The sequence below is a fragment of the Marmota monax genome, unplaced genomic scaffold (assembly GCF_021218885.2).
Source record: "Marmota monax isolate L192 unplaced genomic scaffold, Marmota_monax_Labrador192_F-V1.1 WCK01_AAM20220418_F8-fsc00029, whole genome shotgun sequence".
NCBI classification, from domain to species: domain Eukaryota; kingdom Metazoa; phylum Chordata; class Mammalia; order Rodentia; family Sciuridae; genus Marmota; species Marmota monax.
Window position 1 is genome coordinate 16353099 of NW_026693024.1, and position 12520 is coordinate 16365618.

The 12520-nt window shown below is 44.4% G+C and overlaps 1 protein-coding gene across 13 annotated transcripts in view; it reads right to left on the reverse strand.

The window, feature by feature from the left end:
* Window positions 1–12520, reverse strand: part of Atxn1 (ataxin 1) — a 387579-nt gene that overhangs the window by 189047 nt on the left and 186012 nt on the right. Inside the window, exon 5 of one of the 13 annotated variants that reach the window (XM_058582407.1) lies at window positions 11276–11379. The exons of the other annotated variants lie outside the window; for them this stretch is intronic. The gene's annotated coding sequence lies outside the window, so the exon portion shown is untranslated. The remainder of the gene's footprint in view (window positions 1–11275; window positions 11380–12520) is intronic. 13 annotated transcript variants of the gene reach the window in all.

Below are 12520 nucleotides of genomic sequence, written 5' to 3' on the forward strand. Positions count from 1 at the left end.
TACCCATATTTATGGGAAATGACGGCCCACTCCAGTAGCATGTTGTTCTCTTTTTTTCTACATTTTCTTCAAGATTAAAAAAAAAAAGACAGATTGCCTATATATAATAAGTCTTAACAGCCAAAAATTGTTTTGGTTTGAGTGGGAGTACCTTAAAAGAATACAAGCCAACATATATAGCAAAGGGAGTAAAATTAAAAACACAGCACTCAGTGGGCATCCAAGATATTGAAAAGGGACAGGATTTAAAGATCAGAGATAACAGTAGACACGGAAGCCCATGCCAAGTAGGAAATCTGAGGTCTCAAGCTGATCAAGCATTCTTGTTTCCACCCCATTCACGGAGGAGTTACTTGATGATACATACACAGAAGGGCAAGCTGAACATTCTAGAGTGGTCAGTGGCCCCAGACATTAAAAAAAAAAAAAAAACTTCAAATAATGTGGTTTAAATTACCATACATAGAAGATATAAAAAGTTGGAATGTTTGTGAAATGTCAGTATTTCTAGGTGAATTTCCTTCTCAAAGAAAACAGTAGGTTGAGTATAGGCACAGGGGATGGGGTTTGCATGAGTCATGGAATGTCCATGCCCTCAGTTAAGAAAATAGGCTGCGACACCAATGGTGATCAGTGGCATTTCAGGAAAGCCACCACTTTGGAGGGAGGCTGTGGGAGGGAGTGTGTCCCCACAGCTGTCAGAGGGACACAATTCCTCCTCCACCTACAGGCACAGTAAACCTTTCCTGGGGATCCCCACGCTGTTCCTGCCACAGGCAAGAGGGGGAGGGATGGCAGGGAACAGCAGCTGGAGCAAGCCAGGACACACAGAGGCAGCAGGAAATACCAAGTCAGATACCCACTGGGAAATCCCAGCGGCCACAAGGAGAGAACGTCTGATTTGTGAAGCCAGAAGCCCTAGGAAATGGCAGGTGACATGCTCCCTTACAACCAATGTTCCCTAGGGAAGGAAACTTGGTGTTTCTTCCCTGGCCCAGCTTATTGCAATTTTGAGGGGGAGCAACAATTTGTGGAGGGCTCATTTTGTTTGTTTTGACAACACTAAGAAGGATCAACTTTAGGAGAAAGGACAAAAGACCTTACATTCTAGCCCTGTACAGAGTCTGACAGAGCCTCTATCTGGCAACTCACAACCAGAGACTCACTCTATCATGGAATACGATCTGAGCTATTTTTCAACAAATCTCATTGGATCACACAATCCAGGAGCCAGAGAGATGTCTCTAGATCAAACAGGAAGCATAGAGGGATGGAGTTTTTGCTTTGCCAATTCTCTTGTGGTCACTGCTTTCTCCAGGAGTAAGCAGCAGGGAGTCGGTCTATGTGGTGTGCTATACAGCATCCCTTTTATGCAGTCGAAGCTAAAGTGTACACACCCTCAAATTTGCTTTCAAAGGTGCACATGGTATTCATAAGCTTTCAAGTTTGGCAAGGGACAGCCCATGACACTCCTGCAGGGCAAGCACACCCATGAAGAGCTGGAGTTTAGATTCTGACAGCTCCACCCAATTATGTGTCTCTGGTAAATACAGCATATCCAGGAAAATGGTGCTGACACTACCTGTCCCACAGTCATGTGTGTTTTCAGATTACTGACTTTTGGAAATTTTCTCCTGACATCTGCTATCGTATGGATCTGGAAATGCCCCAAAGAGGTGGTCTTAGGTCATTGAGCATGTGTCCTTGGAGGGGCCTATGGGACCCCAGCCCTTTCTTTTTTGTTCCCTGGCCATGAGATGAGCACTTCTGCACCACCACGCACTCCTGCCAGGAAGGGCTGCCTTGCCATAGATTCCCAAAACCTAATGGGTAAAGAGATCATGGACTGGAAATTCCAAAATTGTGAGCCAGAATAAACCTTTTCTCTTTTCAAGTTAGTCCTTTCAGGTGTTTGTTACAGTGACGGCAACCTGACTGATGCACTATTGTTATATCCTCTTGATTAGGCTTCTGATCTCTTAATGACTACCCCTTACTGAGTGCCGATTTCTGCTGACGAATTTTTATCCATTATCTCCAATTCTAACAGAACCTCTGTAAAACAGATTCTATTAGCCCTATTGTATAGAGGGGGAAAATGTGGCTCAAGAAAAGTGCCCCATCCATGTCACATGAGCAGCAAGGGACTGGGGCCGTCAGGGTCATGGCCAAAGAGATGAGCTCCCCAGCAACATGCTCACGGGTTTCCGCTGCCAAGCCTCCAGGCATTCTGTAAAACACACAGAAAGCAAGCACCTGCTCTCACTCAATAGGCAGGTATTCCTTTCTCAGGTAATTTGGGGGACAGGGCGGAGCCAGTGGGGATTCTAGAACAACAGTCACCCACGGCTCTCAGGGGAGAGTCGGGGTTAGCTACCCAGCAGTTGCCGGCAAGCACTCTCAGGCAGAACTGCAGCCCCAAAGTGCTGACGGTCGCAGCAACAGGAGATGCAGCCTTGGCACGCGGGTCTGACAATCACTTTGCAGCATTCTGATTATGAGCCACAAGCATGCAATCAGCGGCAGAGACGATCCCAAACCATCCCCATCAGCATTTCACTTCAGCTATCAAAGCGCGGAGGATTGAACACAATCTCATCTGACCTAAACGCAACGTTAATAACCCGAACACAAAGAATGGGCAGGAATGTAAAAAGGCACCCGACCCCGAGCCTTACTGGGGGCCACGGGTTGTAACAGATGGATTCTATGTTGCTGAACTTTTTTCTTTTACTACCTTGGAGTAAGTAAATATTATTTATGTGTTTCTCATCTCATAGATGTGTCTACAGCACAAGGAATTTACAATCAGTTAAGAGATAAGCAAGCACACAAGCTCCCTAGACTGAGGTACACACATCTACAAGGAGCCCTTTCCATACTCCATGGCAAATTTTGTGGGTCCTCATCTCCCCTGCTAACTGGTGCCCCAGCATTGGTAGCATAGGTTTTATATGGTTTATCTCTACATTCAAGATATGCAGAAGCAGATGCATTTTCATGGGATCAGAAGAGGCAAGACCACTAAGGCTAAGTCCATGGCTAACCTCAAGGTGTCACCTGCCTGTCACAGGGCAATATCCGAATTCCCAAACTTGTCCAAAATTGAAAAAAGGATTGTAATTATATACCAGGAAATTGAGCAGAGATCTGCTCTGAGGGAATACAAGCATATAAAAATAAAAATAAGGAACAATTGGTCTCATATTGACCGAAGAAAATCACTTTCAAAGGGCTTTTGGTAGAGCTGTTTTTAACATTACAGCCTGTATTTTAAGTGGGAGAGAGAATTGTGGAAGCTTTTTTTTTTTCCAGGAAAGTAATTAAAAACCACTATAGGCCGTAAAACCAGCTCTGGAAGAGAAATGCATCATTATATTGCAGAAAAATGAAAAAAAAAAATAATGAGAGTTCAACTTGCCTTCTCTGGTGGGGAATGGCTACAAAGTTAACACGTCCTATTGGCATACAAAGTTGGAGTTCAGCCTATATTTGAAAACAGTGTATCTTACAAATATCTGGGCGTGTTAGCTTTCTAAGTGATCAAGGGCAGTCAGTGCCAAGGCCACTTTAGACAGGGAGTCTTAAGCATGGTCCTTAAGTGTCTGCAACAGCCATGGCTTGGGGAACCTGTTCTGTGAAGAGACAGATAGCAAACGTTCTAGGTTTTGTGAGCCAGAGTTTCTTCCCCAGCGACTGAATCGGCCACTGCAGATCAGAAGCAGCTACAGGAGATGATATCCGTCCAACTGGTCATGGTGGTGTGCCAATAAATCTGCATTTACAAAAACACACAGGGATGGGATGGGGTCCACTGTCTAGAGTTGGTCAACCCCTGGTGGAGAAGATCTCACACCAGGGAGAAAAGATGGACTCTTAGCGTCCTCCCTTCCCCCAGTGGAGGTCACAGTTTTACTTAGTGAAAAGTCAGATGACAACATCACAGTATCCAACAGCAGCCCACGGCTCAGCCCTTTAATAAGCAGACATGGGGAACTCCTAAAATGCCAGGCAGAGGCTTCCTGAGCAGGGAGCCACTGTGTGTTCATCTCTGCATTACATCACACATGTGCAGAGGCAGCAGGCTGCCCCAGAGAGCTCCAGGTAAGTGCTCAGCAGCATCCTGAAGTAGGGTATCACCTAGGAGAGTAAGAACATGTCCAAGAACAAAGCACAGACAACCCAACTTACAAACTATGCAGTGGATTAGAATCAAGGTTTCTCCACCAAAGACTTATGGATGGCCAATGAGCACACAGAAAGATGCTCCATATCACTAGTCATCAGGCAAATGCAAATCGACACTCCCATGAGATACCACATCTGTTAGGTGGACTCATAAGAAACAAATAAAAAAACAAAAACAAGTGTTGTTGATGAGGATGTGGAGAAATTGGAACTTGTGTGCATTGTAGGTAGAAAGGCAAAATGGTACTCACGCTGTGGAAAATACCACAACAGTTCTTCAAAAAATTACACAATTACCAGATGATTCAGCAATTCCACTTCTGGATATATATCCTCAAAACCACTGCAAACAGGGACTTGAGTTATTTTAATGACACATTCACAGTAACCAAACCATGGAAGAAAGTGACCCTCAATAGAGGGATAAAAGAAATGTGATATATACATACAATGGAATATTACTCTTTCTGTCTTAAAGAAGGAAAGTCTAACACAGGCTACAACATGGATGGACCTCGGGCACATTTCTCTAAGTGAAATAAGCCAGTCAAAAATAGACAAATAGTGTATGAGCCCTCTGACATGAGGTACCCAGAATAGTCAAATTCATGGAAACAGAATGTGGAATGGGGTTGCCCAAGGCCAAGGGAAGCAGAGAATTGGAACTACCACTTAATGGGCATGGAGTCTCGATTTGTAAAGATGAAAAAAGTCCTGGAGATGGAGGTGCTGATGGTTCTGCTACCATGTCAATGTATTTAATGAACTTTATTTTCTCTCTTTTTGGTACTGGGAATGGAATCCAGAGGTACTTAATCACTGAGTCACATCCCCAGCCTTTTTTTTTTTTTTAATACTTAGAGACAGGGTCTTGCTGAGTTGCTTCAGGCCTTGCTAAATTGCTGAGGCTGAGGCTGGCTTTGAACTTTCGATCCTCCTGCTTCAGCTTCCCACTGGGATTACAGGCATGTGCCACCCCTGAACTTTACTCTTGAAAGTGGTAAAAACAGAACTTTTATTTTATGTCCATTTGACCAAAAGGAGGAAGAGAAAAAAGTACCCCTGTGATCACTTTGCCTGGAGGGAAGATTTCCACAATTCAACAAGTTTCAAGTTCATCTTTCCTGAGAGGATAGGTTTATGGGAGGCAGCTGGGGAACTGCACATTAGTTCAAATGTTCCAGAACATCAGCTGAAATCTGAGAGATTCCACATGTAGGAATTATGTGGACCAAAAAAAAAAAGAGAGAGAGAGAGAGATAGAGAGAATATGAAGCCTCCTACAATTCAGAGTGAATCCACCCATAGGATCTGTGATTGAGTCAGAATAGAAAAAGTACCCCTCAACCGTTCTCTTCTGAGTCTTACAATAACAGAGCTTCAGTTTGACAGTGGATTAGGAGGATAGTCAATGACAGGAATAAAAGTTAGGAAAAATCACTGTATCTGTGGAGGAACATAGGAAAAACCAAGCCAGGTAGAAGAAACCTCTGTTAAAGCCCAGCCATCTTTACTTCAGGAGTTCAGGGCAAACACATTTCCAGTTAGGGGTAGGAAGGACCCTCTTGTTCTCATGTGTGCGTGTCACCACTTTTAGTTGACTCCCTGGAAACATAAGCTTCTCTGAGTCTAGTTCCTTGTAACACTTAACACCACACACCATCACCAGAGGTGACCCCAGTGTCCCAGTTTGTGGCTGACTCTGGTATCACATCACAACAGTCATGCTGATACGACGGCAAGCAGAAGGGTGCTAACACGTGATTCCTCTGCTCGAGGAAACGGATACCATTTTCCTCCCATACTCTTGAAAGGACCAGAAGTTCCTTCTAAGCCAGCCCACCTTAAGGAAGGAGGGAAGTCCTGCAGCCATGTGCACATGTCATGGTCAGTTACCTCCAGGTGACAACGGGTTTTCCCATGCTGACAAAACAAGGTGGGAGCCTGGGTCATCATCTAGTGATCTGGATTCTTGAGTCTCCAACTCGTGTGGCCTCATGGCAGGTCTTTAGGACATTGGGAACATGCCCTTGAAGAGGATTGTGGGATCCATGCCTTTTCCTCGCTCTCTTTGCTTCTGGCCATGAGGTAAGTGGGCTTTGCTCCACCACATATCCCCACCATGATGTGCTGCACTGCCACAGGCCCAAAGCAACAGGGCCACTCGATCATGAACCTGAACTTCCAAAATGTAGCCAAGATAAACCTTTTCTCTTTTAAGTTGATTATCTCTGGTATTTTGTTACAGTAATGGAGAGCTGACTCCCATAGCCAGTGGTGTGCAGGGACATGTTTTGTAACAGCCAGAGATGAGAGAAGTGCACTGATTTATAGCACTTGCCGATTTTCATAGCATAAACTCTCCCACTATGGTCCATTTCAAGCTAGCAACATGATGCCAACCTGCTCCTAAAATTTCTGAAAATTTAAACAAATTGCTCATGAGAGCAGGTGTAAACAGGCTGCACAGCAATACTGACTGGAGCCCATCAAAGCCAGAAAACCCTATTTCATACTAAAATAAACTGGAGAAACTAAACTCCTTCATTATTCTGGCCCCTTCTTATCTACAGATAACTAAAGATACTTCTCCATCTCTCCTTCTAGATTCCTCATCTGCAATAAATTTGTTAGGGCCAATCTCATTGTGAAGCCTTTCTCACGTGCCCGTTGGTCACCCTAGCCTCTATATGCCCTGAGTATCCACAGCCCGTTGGTTACAGAGGGCAGGGCTGGCTCCAGGAGGACAGGGCACATCACCAGAGCTCGGAGCACAGCCCTGAGCCTGAGCTGGCCTGAGATGAGTGACCGGTCCAGTGTTCTGAGGGAGCTCACCCAGAACTTGGTTTCTACACCATTCCCAATAAAAGGAACCAGAGGTCCTTGGAGCAGTGGCAGAGTTCAGGATGGGAGTTAGAGAATATTCATGATCAGCAGGAGCAGCTTGTAGTGCCAGAAGGTAAGGGAGGCTCAATAATCAGTACCCCACAGTCGTGGGCCACATAAAAGGGCATCAGAGAGAATGTTCCTGATATTCCTGAGAGAATTGCCCATGGCCAAAACAGGAACTGGGGCAACTCAATAAATATTAACAGTACTGAGTGCAGAATAAAGACTCAGGAGTTCATCCCAATGTCTGTTACTGACTGTATAAATATTGAAAAGGTCCCAAACCTTTGTAGAGAGATTCCCAGTCCCCCATGCCAACGCTGCCTTCCCAGCTCCCAGTCCCTAAATGTGGGCTGTGCCCAGTGACTGGCCTCCTAGCACCAGTATAGCACTTTGCAGGAAAGGTGTGTGTGTGTGTGTGTGTGTGTGTGAACACATGTGAAAAGACGTGTTCACACACACAGATAAACTCCCTTTAACTCTGATGACTCTGACTGACACTACTCATCTGGGTGGTCAGCTCACCATCAAGGGGCAGGTCACACGGGCAGCCTGGATCCTTGATATGTGTGACATGATAAAAAAGGCAACTTAACAAGTTCAGGGGAACAGACACATCACTCTGTGGAACGGCTCTTGGTTTATGTTTTTCTAAGCATCAGAAAAACATCAGGGAAACCCAAATGGTAGGACATTCCCCAAAACAACTGATCTGTACTCAAAACTGTCAACATCACCAAACACATGCGTGAGAAACTGTCACATTCTAGAGAAGCCGAAGAAGACGTGACAAGTTAGTGTAACGTGGTCCCCTGGATGGGATCCCAGAATAGAAAAAGGACATCAAGTAAAACCTAAAAAAAAAATCTGAGCAAATATGGACTTTAGTTAATAAGTGTGAAATTTTCTGCCTGGTACTCAGGGAAGCAATTTGCATATATTATTTTGCTTAATCCCCACAATACTTTCAAACGGTTTCGTTCCTGTTTTACAGACAAGTACAATGAGGCAAGAAAATACATAACTACTTTGCCTAAGATAATGGGGTTTATAATTGGTGAATTCAAGTTGAAACTTATGTTGAATTGTTCTCAAGGCTTTAGTGGTGTTAACTCATCCTCAAAACCCTGCAAAGAGAACTGCTATTAACACTTTGCAGGAGAAGAAACTGAGGCACAGAGAAGCTGAAGGATTTACCCAGGGATGCACAGCTAGGGGTGGGGCCATGATTTGAGTTCAGAGCACCTGGCTGCAAAGGTCACAGGCGTCCCCTAAATTGTACTTTCCATTAAGCTAATCAGTAACAGCTAATATTTTTCTTTTCTCCTCTGCCAGTCATTTTCATATACTTTGAGGATTATAAAAAGTCTCTCATCTTAGTGGCTTCTGAGGTCATTGAGTTAGGGATAGGACCTGACTGGGAAGGGGCAGGAGGGGATTTTCTGAGCAATCTATCATAATGGATTAAAGTGTGTATAGTTTGTTGTACATAAATTTAACTAAGGACATAAGCTAAAAAACAAATACAGGTTGAATATTCCCCATCCAAAGTGTCTAGAATCCCAAAAGTTTCAGATTTCACATTTTTTTTCAGAGTTAGGAATATGTGTATACATAATGAGATATCTTGGGGATGAAACCCACATCTAAACCCAGATTTCATTTGTTTCCTATACACCTCATGCACAGAGACTAAATTGCACCTAAATTTGGCTGTGACCAGTCACATGGGCAGGTGGGGAATTTTCCACTTGTGGCTTCAGGCTGGTGCTCAAAAGTTTCTGATTTGGAGCATTTCAAATTTTGGAGTAGACATATTCAAGCTCTTTATGGATTAATGGTACACATTAACTTGCCATGAAATGCATCAAATGAATAAGATAGACATAGGGCTAGATACATTTGTACTTATCCCAAAAATAGAGTAAAACATTAATTGTACAGTGTAGGTGGTGAGTCTGTGAGTGTTCCCTGTACACCTTTTTCAACTTCTTAGTGTGTTTGAAATTTTTCATATTAAAAATGTCAGGGAGGGGCTGTGTGGGTCAGTGGCAGAGCGCTTGTCTAGCAAGTGTGAGGCACTGGGTTCGAAGCTCAACACCACACACACAAAAAAAAATAAATAAAATAAAGATATTGTGTCCATCTACAACTAAAAAAATATGTAAAAAATGTTTTTAAAATGTCAGGGAAAAGATGTCTCATGATTAAGTTTGTAGGGTCATCACTGAAGGGTTTAAAGATTTATTTATTTGACCCAAATATATATGTAATTTATGGTTTTATTTATTTCATTTACAAATATATAGGCTCCTGATTCTTTCCTCTCAGCCTTTCACAACAGGAGGCCCGTGTTTATTAATCAGCAAACAGCCATATACCATATAGGATGTGAGCTCTAGACTCTGCATAGGGTTATATTCCACATGGAACCTCCAAACATTTTTGTGGCTTGGATGGATTTCAACACTTGTACTTACCACGATCAAAAACACATCACAGATGTGGCAGTCAATACACATCTAGTTATCCAGAACATTTATGATACATCTATTTCTTGTATACTTCCCACGAACTTCGTGATTTACTCTACCTTCAGTTCTTACTTGGATCTAGCTATTTTAGGATTTATTTACTGAGAACACACAGTTCTTTTTTTTTTTTCCTTTGAGATAGGAGCTAATTCAGTCATTCAGGGCAAATATGCCTCTTCTGATTCAAATATCAGATTTTGTTATCACCTTTTATGTCTTTTATAAAAGTTAAAAATCTGTTCCAGAGCATTTGAAGTGTGCACCGTCCCTGGATTTAGATGCCTGACAAATTCATGAGCCCCATGTTCAACCCGTCTCCAGCCCTTTGCTGCTCTTCTGCCAGGCAGATCAATGGCCACACCAAGTGCCACCGGGTAAACATGTGCCTTCTGCCAACGGGATGCCACCAAGGACAAGAGCCACCTGGCTGACCCTCAGGGACAGGCTCCAGCGCACAAGGAGGTGGACACTAGACGGGATTCTCTCATCAACACGACCACAACACAAGCCAAAATCAGACTCCGGACTTTGGGGGAAAGAATCTCACATCTTGGGATTGACATATGGTGGTGTGGACTCTTACCAGGAAGTCTTGGCCCCACCACGGACAGCTGGAGGGCAGCTCATCAGGTGACTCCATCTTGTGAAATTAAATTTCTCCTACCTGCCTGCTGGGGACAGGAATTCCCTTTGCCCTTAAGACCTTGGCTCCCCCACAACAGTGAGAGGCTATCACTGGAAAGGGCACCAACTCCAGAGCCAACACCTGGGTTCCGATGACCTTGGACACCTTAAAAACCAGTCATGGTCATGAGAGTTAAAGGGTTAATCTTCTAAAAAGCACACGATATAAATCATTTTTAAATATTTGCTATTGATTGACTTTATGGTTCTGGGGACTGAATGAGAGGTATGCTTCCCCCCAGTCTCTTTTTTGTCTGTCTGTTTGGTTTTGGGTAGTGGGGATTTAAGCCAGCAGTGCTTAACTGCTGAGCCACATCCCTAGTCCTTTTTATGTTTTTTATTTTGAGACAGGGTTTCACTAAGTTGATTAGCACCTTGCTAAAGTTGCTGAGGCTGGCCTTGAACTTGCAATCCTCCTGCCCCCAGCTTCCCAAATCGGCTGGGATTATAGGCGTGTACCACCACACCTGGATTTCTCTCTCTTCGAGATAGGGACTTGCTAAATTATAAAGGCTAAGCTACAAACTTGTGATCCTCCTGCCTCAGCCTCCTGAGTAGCTGAGATTACACCCATGTGAGTATCTGCTATTATTGGCAGGCACCCAAACGGCTGATTGGTACCCAACATAACCATTCTAATTCCTTTCCCACACTGCCCTTCACCTGCCACCCACACAAAGTCTGTTCACTGGACTCCTACCTCTCCCAGTGTGGAGGAGGCCAGGCCAGGCCAGCAACAGCAGGGATGGTGACAGAGTTAAGAAACTCATCCCCTACACTAAGGTGTCCTCGCAGATCAAATGTACAGCCAACTGTACATTCCACTTCTCCTTTCTAACAGGGGGGTTTGCATGCGGATTTTATCACCATTCTTATTTCCTCTCTTGCATTAGAAATCTTTTCATCTTCACTCTTCCCCACCTCACTGCTGAATTAAAAACAAAAGGAGGAAAGAAAGAAGGCAAAATAGAAAGACAAACCAGCAGGAAGCCAGCTCAGTAGCTCTGAGGCCCATGCATGTTGCTCTGAACTTCACACTGACAATATTATACACGGTCACGGCAGTTTCACGGAGAATTGGAATCTAATGAGGAAAGATAACAGAGGAGCACAGATCAAGGAACTCTTAAAAATCAGCCCCAAAGTCTCCCCAAGACCTAGGGGAGCCTCCAAGCTTATTCACATAGCCCGCCTGTCACCCAGGGGATGCAACTTGCCTGCAGTCATTTCTTTAAAACCATTAGTCACCCTCACGTTGATTTACCTCTGAACAAGGGCATTCTGTAGCCAGGGATCCACCTAGGTGGCTTTGTCATCTGATCGGCCTCAAGGTCACCGGCTCAGTAACGTGATGAGAATTACCTCACTCACCGGCTCTAGCTCAGTCTATCACGGATCAATAGGGGCCTCAGCAAGACATCAACAAAGCCTCCTCCAGGGAGCTCCCGGCACACATCAGAAACAAATTACACCCTTAAAGGCAGATGACACGTGGAAGACAGGATTCTTTCTGCTAAGCAAAGCCTTTGTTCAGTTCCAGAGGAGTGACGGGCCAACCTGGAAAAAGGGGGTTAGGAAAGAGGGAGACGGAGAACCCACGCGACAGAAACAGCTGCTCTCTGCATCCCTCGCATGTCTTGGGGACTCGCCTGGAAGTACAATGACAAGGGACTGCCATCCCAAAGCCAAGAAACAGGACCACTGTTTAAGAACTTGCCCTGCAGCACTGATTTCACAACGCACAGGGGAAATGATCAGTAACAAGAAATGCACATTAGAGCAGGCTTACGCTGTCAATCACCACACTGATTCAGTCTTCCCAACCCTCCCGTGGCACAGGTGCAATTTTTAATGCCCACTGTACAGATGGGGACACTGAGGTTCAGCAAGGTGCCTGGAGTCACACCAGGGAGTAGTTGGAGTTGAGATTCAAACCCAAGAGCTGGGCTCTAGATTCATGATATGATCCTGTCCAATCATCAACAGCAACGAGGACACACCATGCTACATTCATGTAGTGTTTTGCAGTTTACCCAACATTTTCACAGGCTTTATCTGTCTTCTTGGAATAACCATTCCACATATTTACTCATGAATTCTGTCCTGACAGAAGCCTCCATGGAGAGTGTTCAACACATGTGCATGGAACCCAGGTATATGAATGGCTGACTCCAATTCACCCTCAAATCACTCTATGAGCCAGACTGGGAACATATGATGAAGCT